The following is a 9,544-nucleotide window of genomic DNA, read 5'->3' as shown; positions in this document are numbered from 1 at the left end:
TCCTGGTACCAGTGCAATATATCAGAAATACATTGGCTTTTATATGGGAATTTATCTGGGGTAAAAGCATATAGTTCCAAGGCCATGAAATGTCCAAATCAAGGCACCATCAGAGATGCTTTCTCACCAAAGTTGTCTGCTAGCAGATCCTGGAGTCCTGCCATGTGGCAAGACAAGTTGGCAGCTGATCTCTGCCATTCCTGAAGTCCTCTCTCACATGGCAGGGTCAAAAACAGTGGCAGCTCTCTTTCTCTTCTCTCTCTGTGTCTCTTCTTTCTCTCTGTGTCTCCATTTAGATAACTCTCCAGTAAGAAAGCAGAGACCCAACCTGGGTCACCGACATGGTCCAATCAAGGGCCCTAAACTGATCTAATCAAAAGTCCCGTAACTGAATCTAAGGGTACCACAGGAATGGATTCATTCGAGAACATGATGTCTTCTGGGGTCCATAAAAGACAAAGCAGGCAGGCAGTCTCTACTATAGTTATATATATATGCCTATCTAATGATTTAATTCCACTCCTAAGGTTTACCCAACAAAAATGAGTGCTTATATTCCCCAAAACACATAGCACTGTTTATCATTATATCTAAGAGTGGAAATAACCCAAATATCCATAACAGGAGAATGGGTAATTAATACATTATGATATATTCAGATAAGAGAATATTATACAGCTGGGGTCAGCCACGTACAACCCACAGGTCAAATCTGGTCTTTTACCTAATTTTTGTTAATTTTTTTTCTTATACTTTTTTTTTTTTAAAGATTTATTTATTTTTAATCCACACACACCGCCCCCCCCCCCCCCGCCCCCCCCGGTTGTCTGTTCTCTGTGTCTATTTGCTGCGTCTTGTTTCTTTGTCTACTTCTGTTGTCGTCAGCGGCACAGGAAGTGTGGGCGGCGCCATTCCTGGGCAGGCTGCACTTTCTTCGCACTGGGCGGCTCTCCTTACGGGCGCACTCCTTGCGCGTGGGGCTCCCCTACGCGGGGGACACCCCTGCGTGGCAGGGCACTCCTTGCGCGCATCAGCACTGCGCATGGGCCAGCTCCACACGGGTCAAGGAGGCCCGGGGTTTGAACTGCAGACCTCCCATGTGGTAGGCGGACGCCCTATCCACTGGGCCAAGTCCATTTCCCTATACTTTTTATTTTGAAATAATTTTAAACTTACAGGACAGTTGCAAAAATAATGTAAAACCTGCAAAGGAAGCTCCAACAAACCCCTCTCCCCCAGCTATCCAGATCCAACAATTCTAACATTTTGCCACATTTGCTGTATCATTCTTTCTATCCAAATAGTCTATCAATCCATTGGTCTGTTTATCAATTTTCTAAACATTTGGTGCTGTTCCCCATTTTTGTAAATAAACTTGTGGTTTGTTTTGTGGTTTTGGGTTTGTTTTTTTTTTTTTTAGATAAACCAAATGAAAGAAATTTAATTCAGGGATCTAGATGCTCAGATGAAGGTAAGATTAAGTAGTCAGTAGATGATGAAGCAACCCAGAAATAAACAATAGCAGGAAGGTGCTACCATTTTTAAGCAACACAGGAGAAGGAAAGAGGTAGTTTTAATGAAATTGAGGTCACACAGTGGAATCTATAACCACAGAATACCTTCTGGCAGAAGCTGGAGACTCAGAGAGGATATCTCCATTTTCAGAATTGCTGCCCAAGGCAGAGGGGGGGCGGGGGGGGAGATGATTGTCTTGTCCTTTCCTCACTCTCTAGAGTCTCCACCACTGATTTCTATGGGTAGGAATCCATTTGGCAAGGAAGTCTGTAAAATGTAGGTACTTAAGATACAGAGCAGGAAGCGGACTTAGCTCAATGGATAGAGCGTCCACCTACCACATGGTAGGTCTGCAGTTCAAATCCAGGGCCTCCTTGATCTGTGTGGAGCTGGCCCATGCACAGTGCTGATGCGTGTAATGAGTGCCGTGCCATGCAGGGGTGTCCCCCGCATAGGGGAGCTCCACGCACAAGGACTGCGCCCCATAAGGAGAGCTGCCCAGAGCGAAAAAAAGTGCAGCCTGCTCAGAAGTGGCATCACACACACGGAGAGCTGATGTAGCAAGACGACACAACAAAAAGAGACACAGATTCCCATGCCATTGACAAGAATAGAAGTGGACACAGAAGAACACACAGCAAATGGACATAGAGAGCAGACAACTGGGGGGTGGGGGGGGGAGGAGAGAGAAATAAATGAAAATAAAAAAAGATACAGAGTAGAGCAATAGAACAGATAGTGGTCTGACAGCAAGTTGGGTGAAGGTGGGTTCCTCTCTGGATAGGCAGAACTGTTTTGGTTATTTATGGTTTATGTCTCTTTCCATTAGTCACAATATCATTCTGAATGATCAGTACTCAAGCTGCACTAGTTGTTAAATTTGCCTTTACTTCTATCACAAAACTGGAGGAACTACCAGTTTAGTGCCCTTTTTAAAAATTGATTTATTTTTGTAAATAAAGTTTTATTGGAACACAGTCACACCCATTTGTTTATGTATTGTCTTTGGCTGCACTCAAGCTACAATGGCATAGTTGAGTAGTTGCAACAGAAACTGTATGGCCTCCAAAGTCAAAAGTACTCACTGTCTGTCCCTTTACAGAAAAACCTGCTGGCCGCAGTTATACAGCATTGAAAAGGAATGAACTACTACTACAACCAAGAACATGGCTGAATTTCATAGACATAATATTGAGTAAAAGAAGCTAAACACAAAGAGTACACCCTGTATGATTCCACTTGTGAAAAGTCCAAAAACAGGCAAAATTAATCTATGGTGAATTTCAGAATAGAGATTACCTCCAGAGGGGTACAAGGAATAAGGCACGGGGGCCCCTCCTGGACACTACAAATGCTCTATATCTTGATGGGGGGGTATGGTTCCACTGGTGTGTAATTACGTAAAAATCAATGCAATTAGATTTTGTGCATTTTATTGCATATAAATTATACCCCAATTTTTTAAAGGGGAAAAGTGCTGACCTCCAAGCAGGTCTACCATGTGCAAAGCAGAGTGAGATTTCCTCCTTCATCCCAGATACTGGATCTAGTATCGTATTATTTTGATCTGAAATCCAATGTCATTTATTTTGAAGTTGTGCCCATACCCTGGGTAAAAATGCCTTGGTGTGTCAACATGGGATTTCCAGCAGCTTGTCGAGCACAGTATAGGAGTTCCGAGATTATCTCTGGGCTAAAGTGGCCAAGGTAGAAGCAAGATTGCTGAAGTGCACAAGGAGTGGAATCTTGGAAAATGCACTAAAGGCTGTTGCAGGACCTCCTGATCACGTTCAAAGCATGAAAAGCTGAGAGGCAGAATGGTGCAGTGGTTCAGGCTCTAGACCTAGGAGATGTGGGATCAAATCCTGGGTCTTCCACTTAGAGACTGTGAGACCCTCGAGTATATCATTTCTCTCAAGTGCAAAGACAAAATTTACCTCAGAGGGGTGCAGTATGAATTGAATGAATCAAAGTACATAGTGTTTAAGCAATGCTAGAATGAACACACAACAGATGTTAGCTATTACGGCTCTCGTATAGATATCATCTTAATTGAATTCTCATAGTACTCTGTGAGGCAAGAAGGAATTATTGGCCTATTTTACTCAGACACATCAAAGCTTAAATAGACTTGTAAGGGCTAGATGACAGTCTCCAATACCAAACCTAGTGTTTGGTCCACTACATCAGCATTGCCCAAACTAATATTCCAGCAAACTAGTATCTCACCAAAATGTTAACAAGCATTCCTCCAAAACTGATTTTTGTGAGCAATAAGTTTGGGAAATTCTAGTTTAAATGAAGGTAAACAGGGTTAATTACTGCAGGATTTATCAGAGCCTTAAACGGGCAAACGCACTTATAATCGCAAGATGGAGCACCATTTCCCAAACTAATATAACCACAAAACAATTTTTTTTTCATGGCACATCTATTAGCAAGTAGTAGGACATTACTGTTTCATGGAAAATAGCTCTGGGGATGCTACGCTACGTCATAGGGCAGACATGATTAGAAGAAAGCAGAACTATTAATATCTGTTTTCATGTCAGTCTCCGCCAGGGAGAATGTCTTCAAATCAGAAAATGGAGAACACACTTGGGCATGGTGGTTAAGAGAGAGACAACTGGTGGAAAGAAAATGACACTGAGGAAAAACAGGTCTGAGTTCAAATTCTGTCTCCCAGGCTAAGGCAGTTCATTTGCTCTCTCACCTCCTCAGTTTCCTTATCTGTAAGTGGAGAAAGCAGCATCTACCTTATTCAGGTGTTGTAATAAATGTCAGTGGTTATAAAGTGCTTGTCACAGTGCCTGGCACATGATACTGTCTCAGCATTAGTTGCCTTTTGGTATCAGGATGTTTTTGGTTGCGAATAGCAGGTAGCCAAACTCAAACTGGAGAAATGGATAAATGAATGAATGAATGAATTAATTAATTAACTAACTAACTAACTGAAGTAAATAAAAGTCCAGATGGGGTTTTACCAGTTTGTGACATCAGGAGAGCAAGTGTCTGGTCTACCATCCTTCGTGGCTGGCTCCTTCCCAAGCCCTTGCTTCTCATCACAACCTCTTGAGATAGCAATATATTGTCTCACAGTTCCCTGTGAAAGTCCAGAGCTTCATTCTAATTGGACAGGCTTAGGTACATGCCCAGCCCTGAACCAATCACTGTACACAGAAGAATGGTGTGTGCCAATTGGCTTAGCCTTCTTCAAAGGGTTTTAGTGCTGGGAAAGCCATGAGAGCAGTCAGTCTACCTAGAACCAGATAGATCCCTAAACAGATACTAGAAAGGGGAACTTGCAGGGGGTAAATGCTGGGAGGCAAGCAGCAAATGGGAGCTACACCCCTCATTCTCATCCCTTAGATTGGACAGTAGGTACTGGAAACACCAAGGAGGCTTCAATGAGTCTAGGCTTCAGGTCTGGAAGCTCAGGTACAAGAGAACTAAAAGTATGTTCCGCTAACAAAAATGGACCTACTATTAGTGATTTTTTAAGAATCCTGGGAATGTGGGAGAGATACCAGTAGTCTGTACGTTCTGATTTTCAATAAGGGGAAGTCTCTTATTGAGTAGAAAAATTCTACTCATGTTTGAACAGATGATCTGCAAATGCCTTGTTGTCTAGGAACAAACACAATTTTTTTTTCCCCTTTTTTAATGTTTTTAATTTACAGGTTTCCTGCCGTCCAGGGAAAAAGGGAAGTGGTATCTTGCTGCACGAGGTTGGGGGGGCTTGCCTGGGGGAGCACAGCTGGGGGAGGGCTTGCTGGCCCCGTGGACTCCTCTGCTGTGAGGTAAGGCACTGTGTGTTCAGCAAGAAGGCGCTCACGGCTGGCTGGCTGGTGGACAACGAGGCGGCCTTCTTAGGGGCTGCAAAGCTGAGGCTGTTGAGCAGTTGAGCTGAACTTGGGCTCCAGTGGGGACCAATGGTGCGGAGGCCCCAGGCTATGGTGATGCAGCCTGGTGGTCCAGCCGCCACCTCCCTGCTGGCCCTGGGGCCGGCGGCCTCAGGACGGAATCACGCCTTTGCTTCTCTTGCAGTCAGCCATGGTTCTGCGGTTGTGGTTGGCTCTTGTTGCCTTGTTGGCTTCCTTCTTCCTGTGCTCCTGGGTGGTCTCACGGCTCTGCCCATGGCCCCGGGGGCTGCCGGCCACTGCCGTCGAGCTGTCATGTTGGGTTCCCCTCCTGGCGAGGAAGGCCATGCGCCTGGCTTCCGCCTTTTCCCTCAGCACCGCAGGGTCCTACACGAAGTGGTCAGGCTTGGGGGCCTCCTCTTCAGCTTCAGCCTCGCCCTCGCCCTCGTCTTCCTCATCCTCTTGCCCTTCTCTGGGCATCTTGGTTCTCAGCACCTGAGGGATGGTGAAGGGCCTGCGGCTGATGAGCTCGTCATCTGAGTCGGCATCATTGGCACCCACCTGGTTGCCGTCGTACGTGTCATCATACTCGTCCTCGTAGTCGTCACCGCAATAGGGCAGGCCCTCGCCAGGCTGCAGAGGCACCTCCTCCACCACCATGCTGTACTGCTCGTAGCGTTGTCGCTGCGCCTCCACCGCCCGCTTGTCGTTCAGCAGGCACCGCATGTTCTCCCCCTTCCTCCTGCCCTTGTGCACCCAGCTCAGGTCTACTGAGTCCCTGCTGAACACATCAAACTCATCGTTCTGGAAGACGTTGTGGCGAGACGTCAGCAGGGGCATCGGGTCTGGCTTTACCTGTCTGTCTAGGCTGCGGTCCAGCTCGCTGAGGGTTGGGCCAGCCGCTCTTCCAGGATGTTGTTGATCACCTGCTCCGGGTTGTAGCTGTAGTGCTCCAGGCAGGCCAGGACAAAACCCTCACCGAGGTCCGGCAGCAGGCCCTTCACTTGGGAAATGAGTGAGTCTAGCTCCACACCGCACACCGAGGGGCCCAGAGCAGCAGCAGCCCCCAAGCACTCCTCTTCCTCTAGATGTGATGATGACTGATGGCCCAACTCTGTCATCACTGTTACCCCTCTGGGGCCCTCGACCACTGGTGGGTCTTCTTTAGCATCCATGGCTTTCTATCTGTCCACTCCTTCCCAAGCACTCTCGAACGCCTGGAGGATGTAGGTGGTCCGTGTCTCATCCAAGACCGAGGAGGCCTGCTGCAGCAAGCTAACATCACTGGCCACGAGGAAGAGTACATCGTAGTCCTGGAGGAACCTCTTCTTGTGCAGCAAGGAGCTGAAGATCTGAAGGAACTCTTCGATGAAGCCCTGAATGTTGTCATAGCTGCTTTCAAGGATAGGAAGGAGGCAGATCTGGTTCATGACGATGTGAAAAATCTCCAGTAGCTTCTTCCTGGAACGGGAGAGCCTCTGCCACAGGTCACCTAGCAGCTTGCTGTCTTCAAGTCTCCTCTTCTTAATTGCAGACTCCAGCTCGGGAATTGCCATTTCATAAAAGGAAGCTAGTCTGTAACAGAAGTCGTGTTTCTGGAAGGATTGGCAGGCCAAAGGGAAGATGTCCAGAAAGGCCCAGAGAGTAGTACAGGTATCACAAAGGGAGAGAACAATGTCCTTTCATTCCTAGAGAGGCATGTTGCTGGGAGTCGACCGACCTCTCTCCTCAAGCTTCTGGGGTGTGGCACAGGCCCCATGGCCCTGCAATCCACAGTGCTGAAGGATATTGCTGAAAACCTGAAGGATGGTGGGCACAGTTTCATCCAGGTCCTTATAGTAACTTGGCTGCTGGGTAAAATAAACCATTGGAAGATCACACTTTTTCCTTTTTCAAAAAGGTTATTTGCATCAGGGTAGCAAGGTAGACCAATGATTCTCAAGCTGTGTGGGTGACAACCCTGGCAGGTATCAGAATTTTCAAAGGCAGCTTACAAAAACATAATTGAAAAGTCTACAGTTATACTAACATAAACTACTGTAAATAAAGTCCTCACATCGACTTAGCTGGTAGAGGTATTTAAAAATTGGAATAAATAGTCACCAGGCAGGGCAAGGGCAAAAAAGAGAAAAGAAGTTTGAGAAGGTAAGCTGGAGGAGTGTAGACCAGCTGAAAATAACGGCTGTTGCTGATAGAAACACTATGGTTCCATGTAAAAATACATAGAATTTATTAAAGCATAACTGAAAAATTTTTTATTAAAGTTCATAAATTGTATATATTCTGCTCAGTGAATATGTATCTGCCACCCAGATCAAGATTAATACATTCCCTCATGCCGCTTCCTTGTCAATTCTCTGCCTTAGAAATCACTGGTTTGATTAGTTTTGCCCGTTCTTAGACTTCATATAAATGGAATTGTACAGAATTTTTTTTCTGGCTCATTGTTACAGCTGTGAGATTTACCGTATTGTTGAATGAAGCAGTTATTCATTCTTTTTAATTGTCGTATAAGTTTATTTGATGTGCATTTGGGCTTTATAGGCATTTTGTTGATACTCTTTATCATAATATCAACAAAATATTTACTGCTAACATCCTACCTACTGGTATAATATTGAACACCTTTCTTCTGAATTTGAGTACCAGAAAAGAATGTCTACACTCATACTTCTCTTTGACAAGTTACTTGAGGTCCTAGTCAGTGCAATAAGGCAAGAAAAAGTAATAAAAGAAGATTGGAAAGGAAGATGTAAAGCTGTCATTTTTCACAGATGGCATGATTATGTATGTAGAAAAGCCAAAGAATCTATCTGGAGTTAACAAGTGAAATTAGCAAGGTCACTAGATACAAAGTCAAATAAAATATCAACTTTATTTCAATATACTAGCAACAATGGAAAATAAGATTGAAAAATGATACCATTTACCAATAATGTGTATTGGGGGGAGAAAAGTTGATAAAAACAAATGTGGTAAAATGTAAAAATTTAGGGAAACTGGATGAAGAGTACAAAGAATTCTTTGTATTAATTTTACAACATTTTAGTTTAAAATTATTGAAAATAAAATGTTTTAAAATGTCATTTATAAAAGTATCAAAAAATCATATACTTAGGAATAAATCTATTAAATATATACAAAAGCTACACTAAAAACCATAAAACATTACAGAGAGAAATTTTTAAAAGACATAAATATTGGAAAGATACTTGATTTATAGGAGAACTAAATATTTAAAGATGGCATTTCTTCCCCAATTGATCTGAAAATTTGATACAATCTCAAAGTTTCAACAGAATTTTTACATATAAATATACAAGGGATCTAGAATAGACAAGACTAAGGGTCAGAAAACCTTTTCTGTAAAAGGCCAGGCAGTAGATACTTTAGATTTGTAGACCATGTAGTCTTTGCTTCAACTACTCAACTCTGCCTTTGTGGTACAAAAGCAACCAAAATGGGAATAGCTGTGTTCCAATAAAACTTTATTTACAAAAACAGGGAGTGGGCCAGACTTGACCTGTGGGTCATAATTTGCCAACCTCTAGCCAAGACAATTATGGGGAAAAAAGTAGGGACCAATATTACCAGAAAGCAAAACTTACTATAAAGATAAATGTAGCACATGATTAACATGGGCATGAGTCCCAGTCAGACTTCAGTTTGTATGATATAAAGCCTCTTTCTCTTTTTTTTAAGGTACCAAGGCCTGTGGAGTGACCCCAGGACCTCAAATGTGGGGAGCTGGCGCTCAACCACTGAGCCATTTTGGCTCCCCTGAGTTTGTTTTTTCATTTGCTTTGCTTGTTGTTTGCTTCTGTTTTTTTAGGAGGTTCCTGAACCGAACCCAGGACCTCCCATGTGGGAAGCCGGTGCTCAACTGCTTGAGCCACATCCACTTCTGATAAAAAGTCTCCTAACGTCAGTTTCTAAAATGTCAAGACTGTAAAAAAAAAAAAAAAGCAAGTTCCCTTCCCTTTAAGTGGTAAATACCAACAGAAAGTTCTCCCTAATGAAAAGCTACCCAGCTCTTTCCATGGCCCTGTCCTATTCAATATTTTTATTAAAGACACAAACAATATAATTGCTGCTTATATTGATTCAAACCTGAAAGTAATGTCTAATATATTAGGAGAAAAAGCGGGTTCATAGGAATTTTGATAAGG

The 9,544-nt window shown here is 43.7% G+C and overlaps 1 pseudogene; it reads right to left on the bottom strand.

Moving 5' to 3' along the window:
* Nucleotides 1–5,263: 5,263 nt before the first annotated feature.
* LOC101444593 (activating signal cointegrator 1 complex subunit 2 pseudogene) lies at nucleotides 5,264–7,228 on the bottom strand (annotated as a pseudogene).
* Between the last annotated feature and the right edge of the window lie 2,316 nt (nucleotides 7,229–9,544).

This window comes from Dasypus novemcinctus, chromosome 21 (genome assembly GCF_030445035.2).
Source record: "Dasypus novemcinctus isolate mDasNov1 chromosome 21, mDasNov1.1.hap2, whole genome shotgun sequence".
Classification (NCBI taxonomy): Eukaryota; Metazoa; Chordata; class Mammalia; order Cingulata; family Dasypodidae; genus Dasypus; species Dasypus novemcinctus.
This window is presented reverse-complemented; position numbering and strand designations above follow the sequence as displayed.